This window comes from Mirounga leonina, unplaced genomic scaffold (assembly GCF_011800145.1).
Source record: "Mirounga leonina isolate KUSES-001 unplaced genomic scaffold, KU_Mleo_1.0 Mir_92, whole genome shotgun sequence".
Lineage (NCBI taxonomy): Eukaryota > Metazoa > Chordata > Mammalia > Carnivora > Phocidae > Mirounga > Mirounga leonina.
Window position 1 is genome coordinate 16,303,044 of NW_023270852.1, and position 26,968 is coordinate 16,330,011.

The window sequence follows — 26,968 nt, forward strand, 5'->3', positions numbered from 1 at the left end:
TGAAGTCAAGTGAGGTAGGGGGTGTTGAGCATGAACAAAAGAAAAATCACTGGGCCTCAGCTCTGACACCCAGTCATGGATGTTGCTATCTCCACTGCTCTTTTTGCTGGCTAGGGTCACTTTGGCCTCTGTCCCTGAATCAGAGAGAATCTCATGCTAGCCCTTCCCCCAGCAAGGCGGAACCTAACCCCCAGCCAGGAGAGCCCACTGTGAAGGAACCGGGAACCGCAACAACCATCAGAGGCAAAGAGGCTGGGGCTGGAGAGCACTGGTCACAGCCACCCTTCCCAGCTAAGGGGAAAGCTCCCCCTGGGATGTAGCAGTGACTCCAACATCTAGAGCGCGATGGCAAAGACTCGAAGCCCCTTGGTGTGGGTCACACACGAAGTTGCTCTCCTTCCCTCCTTTGTCCAGAAGAAGCCAGCTCCTTTCAGGAGTGCTCCCGGCAGAATGGCTTGGAAGGCTCGGAGCTGCAGCTGGACTTGAAGGCATGGCCGTGGACCTACCCCAGGGGCTCATATTTCCTCAGTGTCTCCTTCTTTCATTGTAAATTGGGTTTTATTGTGCAAATAATACAATGATAACAACAGAAAATTAAGAGAAAGAGGAAAGAGCACCCACTCACACGTTATCTGTTTCCATTTCTCCTTGCCCTTTCCTGCCATTGTCAGTAGTGTAATTTTTTTTTTTTTGGCTGCTTTCATCACTGATACAATTACATATTTTATTTTTATTGCTCAGCATTGTATCATACAGCTTTTTCCATTTTGCTACTTATTGCCAACCCCTGGTGTCTACACAGGCTTGGTCTGGTGGTCCACTCTGCTTCCAACCTTCCTCTCTTGCCCACAACAGAACTTTTCCCCTCCCCTGGGCCCAGTAGGCTTCCTGAGTTAGCCCATCTAAATTCTGACAGACACACCAAGTCGGCCTATTGCTTATTCTTTGGGTGAAGGCACCATTTTTTACTTGAGCATTTTCCTTTGAGGGAAACATTGGTTGTTTCCCAATTTTTCACTATTTCCAATAATGATGCAATAAATAGCTTAATGAATATTGCTCACTTTATCCTTTATCCTTCATCCTTTAAAAAGTAGTCCCTTAGGAACAATCTCTAGGAATCAGGATCACTAGGACAGAGATTAGAATCATTTTAATGGCTTCTGATATATATTTCCAAATTACTGTTCAGACGGTTTGTGCCTTTTACTCTGCCACCAGCTCGAGGGAGAAGACCAGTTGGACTACATTATAGGCGCTTGGGCTCTTCACAAACTGTTGGTCCTGCTTTATTTCCCACTATTTTCTCCCCCAACATGCCTCCCATATTGCAGCCACATGGAATGACTCACCACCCCCCAAATTATTCTCCCCTGCTTTTGTGCCTTTGTACTTCCTATTATCCTCCATCACCCTTGCCCGAGAATATCCTTCCCTTAACATGCCTTCTCACCATAGAGCTCACCCTTTATGGAACTGGAAGCTTTTATACTATCTGCAAGACCCAGCCTAAATACCCCTTTCTCTCTGAACTAGTTTCAATTCTCCCAAGCAGAGTTAGTCACTCTTGCAATATGTGGTGCCTGGGGAGACTTTTGGCATCCAAGTGCTCACCAAGAAACAGTCCTTCACTAACCCTAGGACAGTGCTGGGCTGGAGGGAGAGACGTTTCTGAGGGGAGGGGCCTTCCCAGATACCTCTGCGCCCATCTAGGAAAGCCAATTCTGTGTGATTCTCCTCTCACTCCCCCCTCTCACTCTTTTCACTAGCAATTACCAAGTTACGCCAATTCATCGCCTAATCATAATGTTGGATCCACTTATCTCTCATTGCCATCACCGCTGATCAGGATTCCTGCAGCAGTCTCCTAAAAAAAAAAAAAAAAAAAAGAGTAATATGTACATGGTTCAAAAGTCAAATTTTTCTAAGGCTTATAATAAAAAACAGTAGATTCCCGTCCCATGCATCCCCACACCAAGCCCTGCACCTCACAGTCAACTAGCCAGTTTTACTTCTTCCAGCTTTTTGTATTTACTTCCATTCTCTAAATAATATACCTATACTGCTGCTTTGTGATTTTTAAGTTCAGACATTACCCACTGACTTTGAGCAATGGAAGATTTCTTTAACACCACTTCCCTGCCCCATCTTCTGATATAATTGTATCACAATTTTTGGTTAAATCATCATATGGTGCTTACATATTATGACCAGAAGTATCATTAAAAATATTTGCCCTCTGAGATGCCAGCATTCCCTCCAGGACTGTTGTCTCTCCTAGTGAGGGCAGAACCTGTTGGGGGAAGGTAGAACACTCGGGGACAGGGGCTGTGTGGGAGGTGGGGCAGGCCAGCCATTGGCTGGCAGCCTGATGTCTCTGGATGGTTCCCATGTAGGACTGGCTCCCTGGGCCTGGGGAGGTATAGCAAACAAGGTTGAGGGGAAACAAAAGGAGTGCCCAGGATGGGCTGGAGGCTACTTATTGGCACAAGCACTGACTGATCCAAAGAGGTGCTGGCCTTTCCAGTAGGTTTCTGGAGCCCCTGACTGTGCCAGGTATTGTCTCTTTAGTTGCTGGATCCTGGGAAGGTTCAGGGAATTCTAAGACAGGGAGCTAGGGCAATTGGAGCTATAGCAGTGGGGTACTCAGGGAGCTTGAGATAGTTATTATTTACTAACCAGTATAGAAAAATGTCAACTCATAAAGTCTAAAAAAGCTAATATGTCCTGTTGGTCCTGATTATGACTATGTAAATATTATTCATAGCCAAGCCATGTGGGGCTTTATGATTATATTTCCATTTTTGTTTATTTTTTCCTAGAGGTAATAATGGCCTCGTTGTTTTCATTTGCTTAGTTTCACTATACTCATTACTAAATCATCTCCCAAACTTTTTGATAGAATAATATGATGACCAAATCCATCAAGTAATTTCTTGCTTCCAGCTTTATCCCAGGCACTGTGCTAAGCACTGGGGATTCAACTGGGAATAAGACATACATGGTCCCTACTTTCACTGAGCTTATAGTCTAGCAAGGGATCAGATATAAGTAATTATACTTGTTTCTTTAAGTGTCACAATGGGAGAAGATTGGGTTCTATGGGAACACATAGCAGAAAAATGGATGGAAACTATTCATTCAGACAGCATACATTTACTGAATTTCTCTTACATGCCAGGATGTGTTCTAAATGCTGAGAGCACAGCCCGAAACAACACAGACAAGGCCCCTGCCTTTGTTGAGCTTCCATTCTACGAGACAAGGCAGATAATAAACACAGAAGATAATTTTCAATAAAAAACAAGGACTATAAAATAAACAGGGTGTCTTGATGGGGAACGACTACGGCGGGACATCAGGAAGATTAAGCTATTTTAGGCCGAATGGCAAGGTCATGGAAAGTCTTTCTGAGGAGGTAACATCTGACCTGATATTTGAAGGATGAGAATAGCCAACTATGTGAAGAGTAAGGAAAGGCATGTTCCAGGCAGAGGGAACAGTATCTGCAAGATTGGAGGAGGAGCAAGAACATAAGGTTTCGGAACAGAATTGAAAGTTCCATATGGCTGGGACATACAGGGCAGGGGGAAGTTGCTAGAGATAAGAGAATGGATGTAAAGTATAGGGCGGGAGCCCTGCCACCCTTAATAATAGCAGCACTGATAAAAATCCCTTCTATGCAGTTATTTGTCGGTCTTAAGATACATTCCCACCCTCTTTGCTCTCTGGAGTATTGTAAGACATATGGACACTGCAAATTACATTTTTTTTAAGACTCTCTTGCCAGTTGGAAGGTGTTGGCAGGAGACTAAAGGGTGTGTAGAAGGAAGAAGCCATTGTTTTGTCCTGCTTTTTTATGGTGTCCCCAGCAGCAGCAGCACCAAGCACAGGCTCTTGGGTTCCTTCTCAGAGCAGCACCCCTAACAGACAGTACCTACTGTGGGCCAGCCTTTACCCAGGGTGGCAGCACCTTCGTAATCTCCTTTTTTCTCTTCTAACTCTTCTAAGCCCTTCCTTCCTTGGACTACTCCCATGTGCCCAACATCTCTGTAAACAATTGCCTGCTTGAAATCCCTTTCTGTTTCACATAATCTAGAGTGGTACTGTCCTATGGAATGTTCTGTGATGACAGAAATGGCCTAATGTGCTGGCCAATACAGTATCTACTAACCATATACGGGTACTGAGCTCTTGGAATGTGGCTAGTGTGACTGAGGAACTGACTTTTTAATTACATTTCATTTTAATAATTTAATGTAAATAGCCACATATGGTTAATGGCTACCATACTGGACAGCACAGATCTAGGATGATTTGTTTTTCATTTCATGGGACACTAACTAATATAGTAGTTGATACGGAAAGTGGTTGTAGGAAACTGACCTTCAAAGAGGAGAACTTTGGGATTGTTATATGACCTGATTGAGTGTGAATTCAGCAATGACCTCATTGGCAGTAGAAAACAGGATACTGGGGCGCCTGGGTGGCTCAGTCGGTTAAGCATCTGCCTTTGGCTCAGGTCATGATCCCAGAGTCCTGGGATCAAGCCCTGTATAAGGCTCTCTGCTCAGCGGAGAGTCTGCTTCTCCCTCTGCCTCTGCCTGCCACTCTGCCTACTTGTGATCTCTCTCTCTCTCTCTCTCAAATAAATAAATAAAATCTTAAAAAAAAAAAAAAAAAGAAAACAGGATATTGTGTCAGGGAAGAGCCCCCACCTCATGGAAGATGGCAAGGAGTAACAGAACTCTAGGTTGGCTTGCCACACTCTGTAGGTGCTGAAGGTAAGAGAACAAGATGCAGCAGATTGGAGAAAGTTTATTTCCCAGCACTGCCAACAGCAGGGGCAACAGCATGGCTGGTCTCCTTGCCCTTGAGTCCCATGGGACAATGCAATGGGTCCAGATGGCAGCTACCCATGCAATGCCGTTGCACCATAGCTGAGGAACCCTTGGCCAAGGGCTCAGAACCTTTTATAACAAGCAGCCAATAAGCCAGTCTCCTTCCCCTGCGGAGTGAAGAGTTGTACAGTAGTCATGTTGTGATCACCTTGACCTACTTAATTGCCTTTGAGAGTAGTTACAAAAATGACTCAGGGACAGAGCATGGTTAGGTCTTACAGTTTGGCACACTCAACAAGGATGTACAGGGACATTTGGGATCCCTGGTGGACTGCCTCCTTCAATAACTAGTAATCGATGGCATGCAATGGCACAAGAGTTACTTAGAAACTACCTGTGAATTCCTGGGATGATATGCCTATGGAAAAGCAAGTTTTTGGTAGATCAAGTTGCTGCTGAAATGGACTGTTATGGACTCAGTTCTATGCAAATTTGAGAACCTAAGAGCTTCTACTATGGCTCTAAGATAATTTTTTTATATATTATAGCTTCAGAATTAATATAATTGAAAATCACACCCAAGCTTTGATACTATGGCTGTAGATTTATAATGTTAGAATTCACAAGTTCCTAAGTTTCTTAGATGAAATTTAAGGCATGAATGGGGAGGAATGGGACCCTGGGACTTGGAATGGAAACATTTGCTTTGATGCAAACAAATAGGAGAATTTGAATATCTAAATCCTTGAGATCCAGAGAAATAGAAAAGAAGCTTATGGGTCTTTTTTCTATCTATCTAATTTCTTGGGGAAGCATGGAAGTATGATCAAGTTGTTTAGAAAAATCCTTACATACAGAAGTATGTGTGTGAGTGTGTATATGAGTGTGTGTGTGGTGAGAGAGAAAGAGAGGGATAGCAGAGAGCACACTTGTACATAAAGGCACCTATACCCCACTAAGCCCATTCAGCAGCCCTTTGTTTGAAGATGGAATATAAAAATTCAAAGGTCTTTCCAAGTCAAATGAATTTAGGGCTCCTCTGTCCTCCAAATCACTTTGACTCTATGTCCAGCCCTCCCTGTTAGTATACTAAAGGCAGGGAAGGTCCATGTGTAAACACAAAATTCCCAGTAATAAATCTGTCAGCTTTAGGAGCATTCATAGCCTCTTGCCAAGTCCAATTTCAATCTTCCTCTTGGGAGCCTACGTTTCCCTCTCCCATTTGTCCCACGCTTTTATTGTTTGTTTATTGAAATGCTCCACTTGCTGGAAGTCTCCCAAGGAAGTAGGTCATCATGCTATTTTGTTGTGATTGGGATTCTGGGGGTGCAGAGGGAGGGAGGGTGAATGATTCTGTGGTGCCATTAGGGCTCCACACAACACCAATGGCAACTTCATTGGAAATTGCAGAACTCCCCTTCATTGATAACACTTCAGTGTAGTGATAACACTTTAACACTCTACTCATCTGAAGGTAGAGTAATGAATAAATTGGGGGACCCTGCCCTCTACTCATGGTCTTATAATCTAGTGGTAAAGATAAAGTAAAAGACAGTTACAATCCAGCCGGGATAGAAATGCAATGGAAGAAATAAGTACCAAATGTTTCAAGATCATTTGAGCTGTGGGTAGGAGGTAGAGAAAGAGGAGATGTTTTCCTGAACCCCATCCTGAAGGATGAGGAGGGGTTCCTAGGCAAGGATGGGAGTGGGGCTGGTATTGATCCTGGCAGAAGAAGTAGCAAGAGCAAAAGCTTGGGGAGGACAGACAGTGTGGTCTTTCCAGGAACAGCAGGTCATTCCAAGTGACCGGTGAACAGAATTTGAAGGGAAAGTGATGAAAGATGAGGCTGCATAAGAGAGCAGGGCCACCTGTTCTGAAAGTTGTAAGTGCATGAGTGACATGGTCAGCTTTCTCTACCAGAAATGTCATTCTGGAGGGTGACCTTGGGACACAGAGACTAGTCAGGAGGCTGCTGCATTACTCCAAGAGATGTTGGGGTTCTAAAACAGGGTTGTGGTAGTAGGAAGAGAGGAGTATATAACAATTTCAGGTTTTTTTTTTTCCCAAAGATTTTATCCATTTATTTGAGAGACAGAAAGACAGCGAGAGAAGGAACACAAGCAGGGGGAGTGGAAGAGGGAGAAGCAGGCTTCCCGCGGAGCAGGGAGCCCGATGTGGGGCTCGATCCCAGGACCCTGGATAACGACCTGGCTGAAGGCAGATGCCCAACGACTGAGCCACCCAGGCACACCCCCCCCCCCCGCTTTTTTTTTTCAAAGATTTTATCCATTTATTTGAGAGAGAGACAGCGAGAGCAGAAACACAAGCAGGGGAATTTCAGGATTATTTAAAAGGTAGAATTGACAGATCTTATTAACCTATTAGATATGAGGAGTGAGGGAGAGGGCAGAGTCAAGGGTGAGCTCAGGTTTACGGCCTGGCTAGCTGGATGTATTCCTAAGTGTGAACCAATGGGAGGTTCAAGCAAGTGCTTTAGGAGCTCAGAAGATAGAGAGACCACTGTGGGGAGGAATGTGGGAGGTGTGATCTGTGAGGGCCTCTGACTTCAGAGAGGAGATTAATGAGTAGATTAAGAGAGAAAGATGGGCCAGTAGAAGAGCATGGAGAGATACCTGGGTTCAAATCCCTACTCTGTCACTAACTTGCTGTGTGAATTGGACCAAGTTCTTATTCTCTGAACCTCAGTATCCTCATGTGTAAAAATTAGGATAAGCTAATTTCTACCTCTACTGGGAAAACTTAATTTGTAAAAGTGTAAGCATTTGGTAATCCTTACCAAAGCTCTATGAAACAGATAAGATATTATCATCCCTATTTTATAGGTAAGGAAAATGATATTCAAAGAGAGATAAAGAGCTTTGCCTAAGGTCACAATGCTAGTAAATGGTAGAGCTGGGATGGGAACCTGGGTCTGACAAAGCTGTGGAGATGTGAAGGAGACTATGGATGGTTCTTGCCCATCAATCTCTCATCCTAAGTTGAGTACTTGAAGGCCAAGAAGTGACATCTACTTTAGGATGAGTTGTTGGTCATAGGCCATCAAATCCCTGCTGTAAGGGAGGCAGGATTGCGTCTAGTGCCCTCTAGGGGCAAGAGCACCAGGAGAGTGGGCCCTCTAGCAGGAATCCTTGTCTTACTGGGTCTCCTGAAACCAAGGAACTGTTGGGCAGGGGCAACCATTCCTAACAGATTAGGGTCTGGCAAATTGATACTCACAACCTCAACTATAGAACATTAAGTATGAACTGCTTCTAGTACTCATGCTTTTGACTTTTTCAGGTTGAGGTTAACCCTAGGAACCTCTGGTCTTTGTTGGGAGACCTCAGCCTGCTGCCCAGTACTCTGGCAATAATTATATACAGTTATAATAAACAGTCATCATTTACTAAGCACCTAGGACTTTACATATGTCATCTCATTTAATTGTATAACCATCCAGCAAATTAGATACTCCTATTCCCATTTTACAGATGAGGAAATTGGGGCTCTAGGAGATATGTCATTTGAGTAAGTTCACACAGCTAGTAAGAGTTAATAACAATAAGTAACGTATATTTAACACTTACCATCTGCCAGATTCCAAGTTGCAGCATACTCTGTTGGTTACCCACCCAACAATCATCCCATCTTCATGCTCACAGAATCCTAATTTTGCTCAGATATCCATCCCTCAGGAAAAGGGACTCTATCTCCAATATGACTGCCCAAGCCAGTCATTGTGATCTATTCCCTTTTGTCTGCGATTGGATTAAATCACTTGAGACCCAAATCCAGCCAAAGATATGTGAGGGCCATCAGTGAGGAAGTAGCATATGTAAAGACTTGGAGGGGAGAGACAGGGAAATGTTTTCTCAGTCTTAAAAAACACAAAAGAGGGACGCCTGGGTGGCTCAGTCGGTTAAATGACCAACTCTTGATCTCAGCTTAGGTCTCGATCTCAGGGTTGTGAGTTCAGGCTCTGCATTGGGCTCCACACTAGGCGTGGAGCCTACTTAAAAAACAAAAAAACAAACACAGAAGAAAGAGATGACCCTCTTCTGTTGCATATTGTAGTGTTTGGATGTGATGCCTGGAACTGTGGCAGTCATCTTATGATCACAGGAAAAGCCAGCCTAGGAGCGTACCATTCTGGCTGGAGTATTTGGTGTTCATAGTGGGAGACAGGCCTAGAAAAAGCATTTGGGATCTTCCTGGGAGAGGGCCAAACGCCAGGGCAGGTGACTTGGTTTGAATTTGGTGGAAAATGAGGCGCGAGTGAAAGCTTTTCATCAGAAGTGTAACATATTTAGCATTATGCTTTAATGTGCGTTAATTCAGCAGGTACAAGCAGAACTGATGTGGGAAAAGGTGGGGAGTGGGGAGTTCAATTTAAAGACTCTGGGGGTCCCTTCCCCCTGACCACCTCACGAAGGCACTGCTTGCCGATTAGCAGAGCCCAGATGTCTGGCATACCGCAGAAAGGCAGCTTCAATGGCTTGCGAAGAAACTCACACCTCACTCTGAGGGTTCCTGCCTGGCTCAAGACTCACACATGTCATCGTGTACACAGCAGAGGTGCTGACAGAGCCAGAGGACCGGGATCAGTTACACAGGGAGAGGAGGTAAGACTGCCAGAGCCGAGCTGCAGAGAATCATCACTGAAAACAAGAGGCCCCGAGGAGCCCAAGGCGTCTCTTCTCACTCAGCCGGCTCAAGGAGCTCAGAGCTCAGAGCAGGAGTTCCAGGCTCTCGGAAGGCTGGAGGCCCTAGCTGCCTGGGAGTGCACTGCAGCTACATAGGATGTGAGGACCAAGGGGGAGTTCTAAAGTCACCCTGTTACTAAGAAGCTGGGCCAGTTCTGCATGATTACTGGGAGCACCTTGGTCTTCTGGCTCTGGATCTGGAAGTGAGGGCACAGCATTTCCTCTGTATTGTCACTGGCTGCGGAGAATTCCTGCCATTAGCTGTTTGTGGGCCATGGACAAGCCCTTTTCTGAGTCCCCTCGATTTCTTTCTACTTGATTCATCACCATTTGAGGCTCTGAGAGTCAGCGTGGGTGTCTCTTTGACAAGCACTAGGCAGACATGTACATGTTTCCTACACCTTTAAGACTAACACTCTCGGCACATTCCTCCTTGATGGTCTGTGAACACTGCAAGGTTTTATGAAAAGTCAAGCGGCCCCATGAGGTCATCACTCTATGTCACAAACCCTGCAGGTAACATAAATGAGTGAAGGGGACTGAGTTTAGGTGAAAATTGCAGTCCTCCAGCAGATACATTTGTTTCTTCACTTCCACAAGAAACACACCATTCCCAGTTTTTGGAATGCCTGGCTCTTGGGTCTAAACTCCACTTCCCCACTTTTCACAGAAAGCCAGGTATTAAGAAATATTTCTCTCCTTAAAGAAAAACAAGAGTGCAAGTATGATGACAAAAGTGTGGTGGAGACCAAGTGAGTTACAAAGCACATATGGTGGGGCCCCCCCAGCTGGCTCAGTTGGTAGTGCATGCGACTCTTGATCTTAGTGTTGAGAGTTCAAGCCCCACATTGGGCCAAGAGCTTACCTTAAAAATAAATAAATAAATAAATAAAAATAAAAGATCCACTCATTCTTTTTTTAAGATTTTATTTTTTTTAAGCAATCTCTACACCCAACGTGGGGCTCAAACCTACAACCCCAAGATCAAAAGTCACATGCTCCACCAACTGAGCCAACGAGGTGCCCCTAAAAGATCCACTCTTTAAAAAACAGCAACAACGGGGCACCTGGGCGGCTCAGTTGTTGAGCGTCTGCCTTCGGCTCAGGTCATGATCCCAGGGTCCTGGGATCGAGCCCCGCATCGGGCTCCCTGCTCAGCGGGAAGCCTGCTTCTCCCTCTCCCACTCGCCCTGCTTGTGCTCCTTCTCTCACTGTGTCTCTTTCTGTCAAATAAATAAAATCTTAAAAAATAAATAAATAAATAAATAAAAAACAGCAACAACAAAAAACAAAAACATGTATGGCATCTAACAAGGATGCACAACTCTCAGCTCATATGAGAGTGAGAGCCCAGTATGGCCAGATCTTCTGATTTTTCAACAGAAACTGGAGATCCAGAATTTCATGTGAAATCTCCCAATTTTACAATGTTGGCTCATTTCCTTCCACTTCCCAACTGCGCTTGCATACTCTTCCCACCACACCAGTATACCTGCAGCCTCCCAGGCCCTGTCCCTCCTGTCTTCACACCACTGCAATGTGGGCTCTGTCTGCAACACACGTCCTCCCTTTCTCTGCCTGGGAATCTCTTAAACAATTTCTCAAGACTCAGATCAATGTATACTTCCTTCTCCTTGTAAGATTACGTGCTCTTCATTCTTTCTATGCTCCCATTGTACCCTGAACATCCCTCAACAGACCTCTTACCACACTGTCCTGGAATTGCTGATTTCCCTGTCTGTTTTTCACCAGACTGAGAACTCCCCGAGGGCAGGGACTTTCATTGTCTCTGACCTGAGAACCTCGGGTAGGACGGTGGGAAACACGCCAAGAAAGGGAAAATAGTTTACTCAAAGGGGAAAAGAAAAATTCAAGCAAGGTAGAGAGCTGGGGGCTTGAACATTTAAGGTAATAGGTCCAAGAGGTGATAGCAGGTGATAAACAGAAAACAAGCCCAAGAGCCCGGAATCAGGATGATTAAAACAGGTTGGGGAGTGGAATGGTTTAACAGAGAAGCTGTGGATGAGGTAGGGGTGTCTGGAGCCTATTTTTACAGACGGTACTGAATGTGATAGGGACACAGGTAGGTCTCACTGCCTTAATGTCTTAGTATTGGGCTCCACTGTTGTTAGCTTGATAGTCTGGTGAGTTCTCGTCTCCATTTCAAGGATTCAGCCTCAGCCAGCAGTTACTGAGCATTCTGTGTCAGGCACCGTTAGGCACCATAACTATAGAGTAGAATCAGATATGATCCCTGTGCTCAAGCTTGTGGTCTGGTGCAGGAAGTGGACACATAAATAGATAATGACAAGAAAATGAAGTAAATGCTACAACTGAGAGAAGCCCAGGGGGTTTACAGTAGCACAGAGGAGGGATTCCTGCTCCATTAAGGTTTGGAAATGGTAATTTACCTGAGGTCATACAGCTGGGGGTGGGGCGGGGGAGTGCGCAGACCCAGGATTAGAACCCAGGCCTGTCAGACTTAAAAGCCCACTCTTTTTCATTGTAGAAATTGGGAGAAGACAAATGGCTTTATGGCGATGGGGGGAAATTTATGTGTGCCGGCTTAGTTAAGTGGCAAACTGCATGGTTCTAGGTTAAAGTTGGTTTAAAAAAATAGTTGTTTGAGGGGTACCTGGGTGGCTCACTTGGTTAATTGGCTGCCTTCAGCTCAGGTCATGATCTCAGAGTCCTGAGATTGAGCCCCTGCTTGGTGGGGAGTAGGCCTCTCCCTCTGCCTCTCCCCACTGCTCATGCTCTCTCTCGCTCTCTCAAATAAATAAATAAATATCTTTTTTTTAAAGATAGTTGTTTGAGATTTGGGAAGCAGAAGTGAATCAGCAGCCATTGACCACTGAAGTCATGGACAGATGTGGAGGTGCCAGAAGGTTCCAGCTTGTCTTCACTCTCCTCCACTCTATACCCAGCTCTTCCTAACTGCTGACTCTTGGTCAATAGAAGCTCCAAGCCCACCACCAGACCCCTGGTTATGGACCCACAGCCTTCTCCTGTAGACTTCTCTATCAGTTCCCCCTTCACAGACCCCTGTCAGCTGGATGTGCTTGACTTCTGGGATTGACTGGTTGGTGACTCCCCTGATCGCCCCCCTTTCAGAGCCAGACTGCCCCAGCCCCTCTCACAATTGTTTAAGTTCTAATTTCTATAACAAATCCCTTATCCCACAACTCATAGTAATTCTACTTCCTTAGCTGAATGCTGACTGAAATACTGTGCTTTCCCCAAAGATGAAAATAATCGAGCGGAGGGAAGAACAGACTAAGTTTAGAAATCTAGCTTCACCAATATCTCCATAACTCCAATGCCCCTGAACTTCATAGTTCAGGAAGTATTTGTTGAATTGAATTTTTAGCTTGCTTCTGGTTCTTCATTTGTACAAATATCATTGTACAGAATAGTTTCTGGGGAAGAGATTTTTTAAATTGTTTTGTTTTTCTTTTAATTCTTTCCCTAAGATCAATGAGAAGGTTTGGAGTCATTCATGGCTCAGGCTCTGAAATTCTGACCCAGGACAATATTTTTTGTGTTGGCTACATGTGTTCTTCATCTCCTGGGGTACAATAGATTTTCCTCTGGCTTCAATTTCCCTCTCTCTCCCTCACCTTCTGTCCCTTGCAAAAACAGAGAAAAAGCTCACTCTTGTGTATTTTCTCCAACGAAAGTATTTCACACTCTAATCAAATCAGCCAAAAAAGATATATTAGATTACCCTCATGGGAATGCTCTTCTGGCCTGGCTGAGTTGGAAGTGGGAGAAACAAAGACATCTGGAAGTGGAGGACAGACAGCAATCAACTTTGAACCACTTAATTGCCAGGGAATTTCCTTCTTACTACTTAGACCATTCAGCGCTTGTAGGGAGAAGACATGTTACATGTTCACGTTGCCTCCTGGAAAGCTGGGTTAAATGTTGTTCCAATTAGACAACCATTTATGGAATGTCTGTCCTAAACTAGTCCCTATGCTAGTTGTTGGAGATACTGCTCTTGAGGTGTTTTCAGCCAAAGTGGGAGGGAAACACGGTGAGTTATAGCTCAAGTCAGCCTATAATAAGTGCTAGAAAAGAGGCATAAGCAAAGCACTATGGTACAGAGGAGGGAGCAATTATATCTGAGGATATAATTGGCAGTGGGGAGGGGGAAAAAGTGCTAAAGAATGTATAGGCAGAGGGAGGGAACTTTTTTTTTTTTTTAAGATTTTATTTATTTTAGAAAGAGAAAGAGAGAGTGAGAGAGAGGGAGCTTGGAGAGGGGCAGAGGGGGAGAGAGAAGGATAAGCAGACTCCATGCTCAGCGCTCCCGATGTGGTGCTGGATCCCATGACCCTGAGATCATGACTTGAGCCAAAACCAAGTCAGCTGCCCAACCGACTGAGCCACCCTGGTGCCCTGGGAGGCAACATTTTTTAAGCATGGACCTGGGTTTTACGGAGGAAGGTGAACAAGGGGAGAGGGCTAACAGTCACTGATTATCTACTTCGTGCTGCTCACTGAGCTAAGACTGTACTTATGTTATCACATTAACCTTTCCCAAAACCCATCTGGAGGAAACTGAGGCACAAAGAACTGAAGTAACTTGCTCAAGAACTTGAAAGAGGTAGAATTGGGATTCAAACCCAGATCTGTTTGACTTCCAAGAACATTCCCTGTTCCCATCTGTGCATGGAGAATTATTTTCAAAAGATCTTTGAGATGGACTGTAAAGAATGAAGATTTTAATAGGCTTCAAAAGGCCAGAGGGTGCAAGAAGCGATGGCATAAAAGCATTCCAGAGGCAAGATGGGAGAACAGCCCCAGGGCATGACATGAAGGTGCAAGGTTTGTCTTGAGAAGCTTAGGCAGTCTGGAGTGACTGTGGAAAGACACTGCCACATGCCATACCACTGTCTTCTCGGGTTCCACATGTCATTCAGTAATTTACTCAACAGTGCTGGGCATTCAGAACTCAACCTCTGTTCTTCAAAGTCTCAAATCAGTCTGGTGAGATTAACTGCTATTACCACAGACTGCCTTGTACGCTTCAGCTCAGGGTGTGTGTGTCTGTGGGCGGGGGGGGCGGCACATACTCATACAAGCATTATTAGAACATTTCCTTCCCACAATCATTTCTCAACAAATACATTCCCCAGGCTCTCCATAAGCAAGCGTTCCTTTATTACCTCCTTTAGCAAGGCTTGGATTTGAACTGCTGGCCTTGACATGGTAAGTTTAAAGCTCATAGCATCTCAGCAAGTGCCCTTTCAATCCAAGAGAGACCTGATCTGGTCTTCCACAAGCTCACTTAGAAAATAATCAATCCTAGAGTTGCAAGGAAAAGATCTTCATTGGAACTGACAAGAAAGCAGACACCTTGTACCATTTCTCTGCAGACTTCACAAGTGTTCAACACTTCTTGAAAGAGAATATGGTTCCCAGGGCTTTCGCTCAGCTGGCTGGAGCACAGTTTAAAAAAATGCATTTCATTTCTGGCAAATCACAGCAAAACATCATAAACAGCTGGAAACTCTCTGAGGTGAAGACAAGTTGGATATTATGTTTGGATTTATAGCCCCCTCCCCCATGATAGCTGATTTCCATTTCCGACAGGGTTATTATTTCCATCTTTATGAAATGTCTTGGATCTCACCTTGGATAATTACTGATTATCATCAGCTCCTCACCTGAGGCACTTTAGCATTTGGGTGAACCTGAAAAATATATATATTTTTTCAAAAATATGTACTAGGGAAAACTCAATGTGTGAGATTATGTCTTTATTTCTATTTTCATTTGCAATTCCCTTTGGTTTTCTAATGATCAAGTCATTAATCAGTGTCAAATCACCATCCAGAGCACAGACAGTATTTTTGCCACTTGGGTTCCAATGTGGATTAAATGGCAATAACTTGTGTTACTCAGTCTGGTGCTCTCTCATGACTGTGGTAATCACGGACCCAAAAAACCTTGAGGGTATTCATAAGATCTCAGCAGCCATCTAAGGTTTTTAGTCAAAGGTGTACATTACAATCTTCTGAAATTTGATAGAGCTCCCTAAGTTAGTCCAACAAGTACTCCCAGTTGAGGACCACTAGGAGTCCAACATCCTTCATTTCACTCCTTGATGTTGCCATTCTGTGTGTCCCTTTATATTTCCAACCTTTGCTTCTTATTTCCTCTGGCTGTGATACCCTGGATACCCCCTCCCCCACTTCTCTGCCTGGTAAAATCCTGTTCACTCAAGAGGCCCAACCCAAATGCTACCTCTGCTATGAAGCCTTCTGTGATGAAAATCTTTTTCTCCCTGATCCTGTAGCACTTCTTAAACACCTTTATGAACATTCTGTTACCATGTTCTCCTATGGTATATAGAGCTATCTGCGTATGTCTAACCTCCCCACTCAACTGTGAGCTCCAGAATAACGGTGGTACCTTATTCATCTTCGTATCTCCAAGGCATGGCATCGGGCCTAACACTCATTCAATGAATGAATGAGGATGTGGATACCCAAAAGTAGACCGTACATTGGTCCATTTAGTCAGATCTGGGCTTCCTCGGTATTTCTTGACTGAGTTGCTTACAAAAAAAGATGTGCAAGGATGTGCAAGGCAAGGACCTTTTAAAGGGCCATGATAGGGGCGCCTGGGTGGCTCAGTCGTTAAGCATCTGCCTTCGGCTCAGGTCATGATCCCAGGGTCCTGGGATCGAGCCCCGCATCGGGTTCCCTGCTCTGCGGGAAGCCTGCTTCTCCTTCTCCCACTCCCCCTGCTTGTGTTCCCTCTCTCGCTGTGTCTCTCTCTGTCAAATAAATAAAATCTTAAAAAAAATAAAATAAAGGGCCATGATATTAGTTTTTTTTTTAAATGTTTTATTTATTTATTTGACAGAGAGAGAGACAGACAGTGAGAGAGGGAAGACAAGCAGGGGGAGCGAGAGAGGGAGAAGCAGGCTCCTGGCTGAGCAGGGAGCCTGATGCGAGGCTTGATCCCAGGACCCTGGGATCATGACCTGAGCCCAAGGCAGATGCTTATCGACTGAGCCACCCAGGCACCCCTATATTAGTTTTTACCATCCTTTTAAAAACATCACTTTCCCAACTAAAGTGATAATAGCTCCTTTAATTTAAATTATTAATGAAAGGCTGGATATCAACTTGAACTTGAGGATTTGTTTTCAAAGGAAAACAATCGCAGAAAAATCTACATCTTAATTGATTGGTGCAGTGTAGGAAATGTTAGCCTGAAAATCATGAGACCTGCCCTTGGTTCCTGTGTGATTGTGTAAGTTACTTCTTCTCTCGGGGTCTCAGATACCTCTTCTGTAAAATGGGGCATTAAACTGAATACCTCTGAGGTTTCTGCTAACTCTGGATTCTATGACCTTAACCAGAATCATTAGTAAACTGACCTAGCAGTTTATTTTGATTGTATACCATAGTACTTAGGAGAATGGACTATTCTTATTAAGATGCTAAGGAGTTTTACAAAATGCATTATTAAATCATAATAATGACATAAATACCTAAGAGGAAACTTGAAAAATAAAGGAAAAATAAATATTAGGAAAAAAAAAAGAAGTGTTACCACTCTAGTAAGTTGTTTTGGCATGTTTTGTGCCATACTCTTGGTTGGAACAGTCAAGCCCACCTAGGTCGGGCTTACTTTTCTTCCATTTTTCTCATATTTAACATGTGTCCTTTTATATATGTATATGTGTATACATGTAAGTACATGCCTTTCCACTTATCTTAAGCATATTCCTTGATGTTAACTATTTGTAATTTTCATTTTAAATGACTACATACTGAGTATATATGTGGGATATGCAAATACTTTTATTGCAAGATAATTATGTTATCTAATTTTTTGATAGTATTGAAATTAAAATCTCTATAAATATAACTTTTTGGATAATTTTGGAGAATAATAATCCACATTTTGGATTATTCCCACAAATGGGAATCCTGTATCAAAGGGTATGGACATTTTTATGACTCACACAGTGCCCTGCCTTATTTTAATAAGCATCTGTGATTTTGCTGTGTAGTACCCTATTTTTCCTAAGGGAGCCAAGCCCACCCCCACCCTACTCCACGTACTTTGGAATAACTGATTTTGCCACTCAGCTTCTTCCTTTCCAAAGAGTAACATGTGGATAAAGCCTGACAAATCAGGGTATTACATTCCCCTGGCCACAGTTTAGGGATGGGCATGAAACCCAGATGGAGCCAACAACAACAGAGCAAGACTTTTAATAAGATTGTTGGAAGAGACGGCATGTGCTTTTCTGCTGAGGCTATAAGCAGGGAGGATGTTAGAAGCCTGGAACTGCTGGGGGTCAACACATGGAACCTGAGAATGAAGCGAACACAGTAGGACAGAGCTGAGGGATGGAGATACTCTAGATTCAGTAATGCCTGTCGCCAGAACTATTCTAGGACTTACTTTTAAGTAAAGTAAACCAAAAATTTTCATTGTTCCTTAAACCATTTCACCTATCCATCCATCCATCCATCCATCCTTTCATTTGACACACAGCCACGCTCCTAACTGGTACGAACAGGGATTTTTTTTTTTTTAATCCTTTTTATTTTCTTTTTAAGTAATAAAATTTTTAAAATTTTTTTTTTAAAAATTATTTATTTATTTATTTGAGAGAGAGAGAGAGAGAAACAGCATGAGAGGGGATAGGGTCAGAGGGAGAAGCAGGCTCCCCGCTGAGCCGGGAGCCCGATGTGGGACTTGATCCCAGGACTCCGGGATCATGACCTGAGCCGAAGGCAGTCGCCCAACCAACCGAGCCACCCAGGCGCCCAATAAACTTTATTTTTTAGAGCACTTTTAGGTTCAGTTAAACTGTGTAAAAAGTTCCCACATACCTCCAGTCCTACCCAGCCCCTCCACCTGCCCCCCCCATATACTCTCCCTATCAATATCCCACGCCAGAGTAGTACATTTGTTACAATCGATGAACCTACACTGAGGTGTCATTACCACCCCAAAGTCCACAGGTTACCTAAGTGTTCACTCCTGGTGGTGTACATTCTACAGGTTTTGACAGATGTGTAATGACATGTATCCACCATTAAAGTGATTTTACTTTTTATTTAAGTATAAACTACATAAAGGATATAATCTTACATGTACAGCTTGATAAGCTTTTACCTAGGCATATCTATTCATATAACCCCTACCCAGATCAAGATCTAGAACATTCATAATTCCATGGTTCCTACATGCTCCATCCAAGTAGTTGCTCCTCTGAAGTTATTTACTATTCAGGCTTCTTTCACAAAAATTATTTTTGCTGCTTTTGAACTTTATATAAATGGAATCTCACAGTATGACTGCAACCTCTTAGCCTCTTAACAGTCCAATCCTGCTGTCACAATGGGAAGACTTGGGGGCTGGGGATGGTGGGGGGAAGGAAGGAGTATGTCTTGCATATGAAGATATGTTGTGAACAGAGGGCTGACTATGGCAGATGATGTTTTTGAAAAATGGCCACAGCAGTATTTCTGGTTCCATGTGTTCTTTCAGAACTCCACCACTCTTCCATTAGGAAATGAATCTAATTCCCTTCCCCTTGAACCTGGGTGGGCTTGACTATTCCAATCAAGAGTATGGCACAAATAGTGACATGACTTCCATAGTTTGATCATAAAAACTTCCATAGTTTTGTCTCTTTCTCTCCAGTCACTTCCCCTTGGAATTTTGCCACATGTTGCAAGGAAGCCTAGGCCACATGGAGATGCTACATATGGATGTCTCTGCTGATAATCCCAACAAAAATTCCAGGCAACATCAATTGCTGGTCATATGAATGAATGAGACCTCAGATGATTCTAGATCTTAGGTGCCAAGCTGCCTCAGTGGACACCAGAGGAGGAGAGATGAACTGTCTCCACTAAGCCCTACCAAAATGAAGATTTGTGAGCGAAATAAATTGTTTAAGCTACAGCAATGGTTTGATATGCAACCACAGATAACCAGAATTCTTGTGTGTTCTTGGGAAGAGTCTTCCGGTGATATCTGACATTGCACAAATTACTTTTCTCTCTAGGTCCTGGTTTCCTCAGCTATGAAATGGACAATGATTACTATGTCATGGGAATGTTGTGAGGTTTAAATGAAGTAATGCACATGGGTGCTCTTTCTATAATTGGACTTCAATAAATGCTACTTAATATTATTTCAATTTACTTCAAGTTGTTCTAGATTTGCTTTGTACAAATTCCTAAAATCTGATTTCGTCCACACACAGATGGGCAGGCACATTGCAACATTATAGCTTCCACACTGCTCTAACCCCTCACTTGCTCTAGGGGGAGCCAGCCACGATACTGTGAGGATGCTCAAGCAGCCTTATAGGGAGGTCCACAGAAAAACAGACCTTTTCCCTTGTTAAAGTGCCAACCACGTGAAAGAGCTACCTGGGAAGGTGATTCTTTCTTTAGCCCCAGAGTCAGTCTTCAGATGACAGCTGCCCCAGCTGACATCATGACTGCAATCACTTAGAGATTCCAAGCCAGAATCACTCAGCTAACTTAATTCCCATAGAAACTGCAAAACCTGTATGAAATGGAAAAAACTGAAAAGCCAAAAAAATCTTATTGTTGTTTTAAGTCAAGGTTTGGGATAATTTATTATGCACCAATAGTTAACTAATAACTACATCAACATGGGAAGGGATGTAGGGGAGGAACTGTTCCAAGGTTGAGGGCTGTTTTAGGGTTTATGTGGAAGGACAGAATGGCTGAATGAACTTGAAAGTGCCAATGAGACCAAGTTTGAAATAAATGATCACAGGTCCCAGTTTAGAAAGGGAAGAAAGTAAAGCTGGAGGAGGGGAACAAACTTGGAACCCGTAGACTGTCAACTACAGATTTCACAGAAGTTGAAGAACAGGTTTGGTGAGGGTAAAGGAATAAAAAAATCTGGAATAAAAGAAGGTCTTGTTTAGAAGGTGGAATCCCTTGGTTACTGATTTCAGAGGTGGAACAGTTCTAGAGAACAAAGTACAGGATATGATCAAAGAAATGGGTAGTTGAAGGGCGGTGCTGGGAGGTGTTTTTTTTTGTTTTTTGGGGTTTTTTTTTAATCTTTCTGGTGAGGACAAGAGCAGAGGGGACAACCGGGCAACATAAACTGATGATAGCAGGCTGTTAAAAAGTTTCTAAGATCCCATCATCCCTAGAGAGATGGAATGAAGATGGAGTTTGCATGGCTTGAGAGTAAAAGCCTCAAAGCAGGGGTAGCTGGTCTGGAAGTTGTAGTTACAAGGTGAGAATGCCAGCATTTACTTCTGGTTCAAGATACTAAAGATGGGGACAGGAGAACTCCATTTGAGATTTTTTTTTTTTGACAGAGAGAGACACAGCGAGAGAGGGAAGACAAGCAGGAGGAGTGGGAGAGGGAGAAGCAGGGGGAGTGGGAGAGGGAGAAGCAGGAGGAGTGGGAGAGGGAGAGGCACGCTCCCCGCTGAGCAGGGAGCCCGATGCAGGGCTTGATCCCAGGACCCTAGGATTATGACCTGAGCCGAAGGCAGACACTTAACGACTGAGCCACCCAGGCGCTCCAGGAGAGCTCCATTTGAAAGGGCTTTAAGAGAAGGAGTTAACTTTAGGACAGTATCAGATTTTAGGCAAAATAAAATAAGTGATGGCAGTGCTCTATGAAAACGTTAGATATGCAAGGAAATTTCTTTGCATTGACATGGGTTTGCTTATAAAAAAGCTGGAACTTTATTCTGTTGGCAACTAGAAACCACTGGAAAGTTTTATACAAGTGACTGACACGGTGAGCTTTGAATTTTAGAACGTCACCCTGACAGCAGTGGCAGTATGGTAGATGTACTAGGCAAGGAGTGTAGAGAGGATCTTTTGGAGGAAGAGGGTTGGGAAAAAGGTCCACTCCACACAGGTGATGAGGCCTCATCATCAGCCCACTGAAACAATGGGGCCAGCTATTTACCAAGTAGAGACTACAGAATTTAGTGGGCAGTAAGGGAGAGGAGTTAAGGCAGTTGACAAGGCAGGGTCATCTTTCACCTCGTTTCTGAAGCTGTTCTAGATTGTTCAAAGCATTTTTATCTTACATGAAACCCAAGTATGTAATTGCCATTTCCCATTTACTTTTTCTTTTTCTGTCCCCCAAATCTACTTATCTTGATCTACTATTTTATATTCTACTAATATAATTTATTACTAATTTATTTTTAAATATTACTAATTTATTTTTTTGGTTTTGCTATTCTCATTTTTAGTATACACCTTGGCTATACCATTGTGGTAATAAATCTTTCCAAAGGTAAGACTCTAAGGGCAGTGTGGTACAGTGAAAAGACAAGCAGCCTGTAAGGCAAAAGGGCTGGTTTCCAGTCCTCCTGCCATGGAGTTCCTGTATGACTCTGGTTAACTCATTTGCTGTCTTTGAACCTGTTTTTTCATTTTGAAAATGAATCTCTAAAGTCTTATCCATTTCGACTTGCCTACCTGTACAGTATTACAGGGAACTTAACAGATATTTTCATAACTGTGAAATCCACCTTCTCCAATATAGCACTACAAAATTATAATAGTGCATGGTAGGTCTCTTGAAGAAGTCTGTTTCAAGAAAACTGCTTAACCTGGTTGTCAGTGGAGGAATAATTGTTTGAGACAAATATTGTACTCCAATACATTTTCCCAGGCTAGAGGTAGTTATACGCATGTCTAATAGGACAGTAAGTCTTGGCTATTCCTTTTTGGAAGTGGAAGACGGCTCTCATTTATCACAAATTTCCTGGATTTAAAGTGTCTTAACTTGAAATCATGGCTCTGCTACTTACTAGCTTGTTACCTTAGGTAAACTACTTAATCTCTCTGTGCCTCAGTTTCTTCATTCATAAAATGGGAATAGTATATCTCATAAGGCTATTGTGGAGATTAAACACGCTAATGTATAAAGCAGCATCTGGAACAGAGAAAGCCCTAGATAAGTATTAGCTATTATTTTTATGTGCTAGACACTGGAGTAAAAGCCCTCTCCTTGAAACGCTCACTGTCTAGTCAAGAAGATTTTTGAACAAATGACCATAACTTAAGTGTTCTGAATTCTGTAATAAGATGTATAGAAGCAGGGGTGCCTGGGTGGCTCAGTCGTTAAGCGTCTGCCTTCGGCTCAGGTCATGATCCCAGGGTCCTGGGATCGAGTCCCACATCGGGCTCCCTGCTCGGCGGGAAGCCTGCTTCTCCCTCTCCCACTCCCCCTGCTTGTGTTCCCTCTCTTGCTGTGCCTCTGTCTGTCAAATAAATAAATAAAATCTTAAAAAAAAAAAAATGTATAGAAGCAGAGGCAGGAATGCCTGTCTTACCCTAGAGGGAAAGTCAGGGGCAGGATAAGTTTCTTGAGGGTAAAGTTTGACTCTGACCCTTAAGGAAGAGAATTTAATATTGGGAATATTTGGGAACATGGAGCAATCAGAGGCAGAATGGAGAAGGCAGATTCTGGCCACAAATACAAATATATATAGTTAGGAGAAAAGAGAAGATATGTGGTAGATTGAGAGCTTATTAGAAATATACAATCTTGGGCGCCTGGGTGGCTCAGTTGGTTAAGCGACTGCCTTCAGCTCAGGTCATGATCCTGGAGTCCCGGGATCGAGTCCCGCATCGGGCTCCCTGCTCGGCAGGGAGTCTGCTTCTCCCTCTGACCCTCCTCCCTCTCATGCTCTCTGTCTCTCATTCTCTCTCTTGCAAATAAATAAAATCTTAAAAAAAAAAAAAATTAAAAAAAAAAAGAAATATACAATCTTAGGCCCTACCCAGACATAACTCAGTCAAAATTTGCATTTTTAACAAGATCCTCAGGTGATTCCTACTGAACATGAAAAGTTTGAGAACCACTGGTCTAGAGCAGACACTGGAGTCAAGCTGCTTGGGTTTAAGTCCTGGCTTTACCATTTACTTAGAATGTATGACTCTAGGTAAGCTATTTAACCTCCTTCCTGTGCCTCGGTTTTCTCATTTGTAATTAGACATAATAGTTTCTACCTCATAAAATTTTACGGTCTAAATGAATTATACGTGAGATGCTTATTTTAAAAATACTTGGCACCAGGTAAGCACAAGAGTAAGCTATAATTCTTGACTTATATGCTACTTATTATGGTCAGAGTCAGTTTTATAAGCAGCTTGTCTTTCCATTTCTACTCCATTACTGTCACCTTGACATTTGTTGTAGAGGAAGACACTTGGTAGTCAGAAGACTGAGGGTTATAAAGTCCAGCTCCCTTCAATTCCTAGCTTTGTGAAACTGGGTGAGTTCTTCAACTTCTGTGTTTTCCTCATTCAGAAGTGTTTGTGGGCGGGAGGGGGGGGGGGGGGGGGAGGATCTAAATTATACCTACCTCTCTGAGATGCTGTGAGGCTCAAAGAATGTATGTTAAACTACAAAACCTATTAAAGTTTCTTTTCCCATCTTTCCAGAAGTTAAATAATTGACCTGAAAACAGGTGGGAAATAGATGGAGGAGAATGCATTGTTAAGATCAAGGAGGGAGAGAAGGGCCTGGGTATTATCTGTCCCACTTCATGACTTTCTGGAGGAGCAGGCTTGGGTTTCAACAATAACAATTTTCTGGGACCTCACAGAGTATTTTTTTAGCTAATGGGTAAATAGTAGTAAGAAACTTAAATGCTGTTATTTATTTTCTCTTTTTAATCTATAGTTCCATTCAAGAATATGACCAGTCTCACACTTCTGCACAGTGGTCCACAATTTACAAATAACTTTTTTCTACGCTGTGTATCACAACATCCCCATAGGGTGCGATTAACCCCATTTTACATGAAAACTTTGTTAATATCAGAAAGCATATTAAGAGCCCCCTTTGACATGGCATTTTTACCAGATCCTACATTTCCAAAAGGACACAACTTAAGAGGAAGGACAATCACAAAACTTGGATTGAATCTTCCACAATACCAAGCACTGGCTTCGATTTTATGGCCGCGAGTAACTACACACTGGGCCCCTTTTCTCATATGTAAAATAAGGGCAACAATACCTTCTTCACACAATTGTTCTGTGATTAAATAAGAACAAAGGCTGAAGGATGAACCTACCACGTCGTAGGGCCTCTAATAAATACCTTCTCCTTCTTCCCTTGACAGCTAAAGCACGAGATATCACTATCATTCCCACTTCACACGTGGAGAAACTCGAAGCGGAGAACGCTCAGGTTCCCCTTCTCCACGGGCAACTCCGCAACCCCCAGATTTGGTTCGGGCAATTGCGACGTCCGCTACGTCGGTTCTTGTAGCGTGGATTCTCTCCTCGAGTTGCGCCTGGTGGGGGCTGGAGGCCGCTGATAATTGCTCCCATGACTCTGAGGAATCCGATCCTAATCCTCAACGGCGCTTCAGGGACAAAGCTGCTTTCCTATCGTCCCTAACCTCGCCTAGAGTAAAGGTCGCGGCAAAGCCTCAGCTCCAGCTACCGACGCCATTTTGGCCTCTACGTGTGACGCCACACGTAGCAGAGAGCCCAGCCGATTGGTTGGGAGACGGCAGCCAGAGGAGAGGCGCGCGAAGCCAGAGAAGAGTATGGAGGAGAAGCCAAGGAAACTACAATCCCGGCCTTCCTTGCGCCTGCGACAGCATACCGAGAGCGAAAGAGAAGGGAGCTTGGGTCCGGACCACAACTCCCAGCACCTCCCGCGATGTCTCCTCTTTCCTTTCAAAACGCGGAGGAAAAGAGGGACTAGGAGAATGGAGGCCTTCTGGAGTCGGTTCTCCGAAAGGCGGGAAAGGCGAACTACACCTCCCGATTGGCAGCGCGCGAGTGCGCCTGCGCCCTGATGCCTGTCGCCATCTTGCCCCTTCTGAGGCACCGCAAACAAACCCAATTCCTGGTGTTCCCTAGTCTTGGCGGAGGAGCCTTTTAGATGAGCCCCGAAAGGCCGGGCAGGTGGGTGACTCTCAGACAGGGTGCTGGGAAGAGCTGGCAGGTTAGCCAGGCTGGAGGAGCGCCGGGCCAACCATTTGGTCCCCGGCTTGGGGCGCCCAGCCCCATCCTCCGTTGTCTCCTAACGGGATCGTGGGGGCTCCCCGAGATGGGCTGAGGGGGACTTTGGCAGGCCTGGTGCTGGGATCCTGGGGGTCCAGCTCTGGGAGCCTTCCGGTGAGTCTCGGTCGTCTGCCTGGCTGTCCGCGAGCCTACTCTCTCTCCGTTGTCTTCTCCGCTGAGGAGGGAGCGAGGCGCTGATGCCGGCCGGGGCCCCTGACACCGGCTACTGGTCTTGAAGGGCTTGGGTAGTGGGCTTGACATTGGGGTTGGCGCTGAGCGGCACCGGTGAGGAGGGTGGGCGGGCTGCTCTTGTTGTGGTGCTGCGAGAGAGTGCGTGTTTGGGGAGGGGGCGGGGCGGGCTTGCCTCCTTGACACTTGAGTAGGGGAAGGATTACACGAGATCCCGGCTCCAGAGCGGGCTCCCGCAACTGCTGCCCAGATTTCCAGGGCGCTGCGGCCCCGCGGTGGGGTGCGCTGGCGGGGACGCGTCGGGATGCCGTGACGTGGTGCTTGATTCGGGCGGCCGCCGGCCGCCTCCAAGATCCTGTCGGGGGGCGGGGACTGGCTTGTGGAGGGAGCGGATTCCTTTGGCTCTGCCCCTTCTTCCTCCTCCCCACCCCTTTTCTTTATGTCATCCTGCCGGCTGGGGCGCGCAGTCCAGTTCTCCTTGCTCTGTGTTGGTTCGTAGCTGAGAGGACTATGGGAAGTCGGAGGAGGGGGGATCAACTCCGGGCGCAGAGTTGGAGTTAGCAGCCCCAGTGCCTGGAACGAGACATAGCAGTTATTACGGTTCGGTGCCTGACTTCTCGACTAGACATTGAGCTCGCTTATTCATTCACTCACTCACTCACTCATTCATTCATTTTACCCACTCTTCTCTATTTTCATTCATCTACTTAACAAATATTTACAGTGGATCTACTGTGTGCTAAGCAGGTATTGTGCAAGTGCCCAGCGCTGTTGTCTTTTTATCCTCTAGACCAGGCAGTTCCCAGTATGAAGTAAGTTCCTGACATCTAAACTTTTGGTAAATGATTGTTTAATGATTACAGGGTGTAAATTTATCGTTCATTGTTAAGACTTGAGAAGAAAGTTTTTTGTTAAGTTCCATTAGCCCAGGTAACGTGCTAGGAGGTTTATATATTTTATCTCTTGTAACTCACAAGTGAGAAAGCGGACACAAATCAGGTAACTTGCGCAAGGTTACACAGGTCGTAGCACCTATTTATTAAACAACTTGCCAGCCACTATCATAAGAATTTCACAAACTGTTCTTTAATCCTTACGACAAATTGGATGATAGTACCTCTGTTTTACAGATGTAGAAAACTTTTGCTCAGATAGTCCACTTTACCCAGGATCACCCAGCCAGTGAGTTGAA

General features: G+C 44.2%; 2 protein-coding genes and 1 long non-coding RNA gene across 9 annotated transcripts in view; 2 read left to right on the forward strand and 1 right to left on the reverse strand.

The window, feature by feature from the left end:
- The window catches only part of GVQW3 (GVQW motif containing 3), a 49,770-nt gene extending 30,403 nt beyond the window's left edge, over positions 1-19,367 (forward strand). For both annotated transcript variants that reach the window (XM_034995332.1, XM_034995333.1), the window contains exon 4: positions 19,235-19,367. The gene's annotated coding sequence lies outside the window, so the exon portion shown is untranslated. The remainder of the gene's footprint in view (positions 1-19,234) is intronic.
- LOC118004149 lies at positions 1,186-24,704 on the reverse strand. The gene is made up of 4 exons (XR_004677498.1): positions 24,645-24,704; positions 14,722-14,860; positions 3,175-3,254; positions 1,186-1,867 (listed from the first exon to the last, which is right to left on the reverse strand). It is a non-coding gene; the product is annotated as an uncharacterized LOC118004149 (long non-coding RNA).
- Positions 24,182-26,968, forward strand: part of EMSY (EMSY transcriptional repressor, BRCA2 interacting) — an 87,483-nt gene continuing 84,696 nt past the window's right edge. For 3 of the 6 annotated variants that reach the window (XM_034995322.1, XM_034995328.1, XM_034995323.1), the window contains exon 1: positions 25,390-25,488. The gene's annotated coding sequence lies outside the window, so the exon portion shown is untranslated. Of the gene's footprint in view, positions 25,489-26,968 lie in introns of all 6 variants that reach the window. The other 3 variants (XM_034995324.1, XM_034995325.1, XM_034995326.1) reach the window with 2 other exon arrangements.